Here is a 949-nt window from a genome sequence, read left to right as displayed (position 1 = left end):
AAAAAATTTTTTATAAAACGATCCCAATTTACGTTTATCTTATTCTCCATCATTTGCTAATTCCAAAAACATATAAATATGTGATATTCGGATTAAAAACAAGCTCTGAAAATTAAATATATAAAAATTATTATCAAAATTAAATTTTCCAAATCAAGTTAAAAACACTTTCATCTTATTTCTTGTCGGTTCCTGATTCCAAAAACATATAGATATGATATGTTTGGATTAAAAACACGCTCAGAAAGTTAAAACGAAGAGAGGTACAGAAAAGCGTGCTATCCTTCCCAGCGCAACTACTACCCCGCTCTTCTTGTCAATTTCACTGCCTATGCCGTGAGCGGTGGACTACGAGTATACGGTCTTGCTGCGTTGCATTGCGTTCAGTTTCATTCTGTGAGTTCGACAGCTACTTGACTAAATGTTGTATTTTCGCCTTACGCGACTTGTTTCTTATGCTATGGAATAGCATAATGATTAAATACACGTGTAATAAATATTTCATACACGTGTAAGAAATGATTAAATACACGTGTAAGAAATGTTTATTACGCGTGTATTTAATCATTTCGTACACGTGTATGACATTTTTATTACACGTGTATTAATCATTAATTACACGTGTATTAATTATTTATTACACGTGTACTAATCATTTTTTACACGTGTAATGGTTATGAGCCAAACGGCTTTCCATGGAAAGCCGTTTGGCTCATAACCATTACACGTGTAATAAATCATAAATACACGTGTAATAAATTATTAATACACGTGTATTTATTTCTTATTGCCCGTGCAATTTATCTTTTTTCTTATGCTATGGAATAGCATAATGATTAAATACACGTGTAATAAATATTTCATACACGTGTAAGAAATGATTAAATACACGTGTAATAAATATTTCATGCACGTGTAAGAAATGGTTATTACGCGTGTATTTAATCAT

This window comes from Littorina saxatilis, linkage group LG2, assembly GCF_037325665.1.
Source record: "Littorina saxatilis isolate snail1 linkage group LG2, US_GU_Lsax_2.0, whole genome shotgun sequence".
In the NCBI taxonomy this organism is placed as follows: domain Eukaryota; kingdom Metazoa; phylum Mollusca; class Gastropoda; order Littorinimorpha; family Littorinidae; genus Littorina; species Littorina saxatilis.
Note: the sequence above shows the minus strand (reverse complement) of the source record.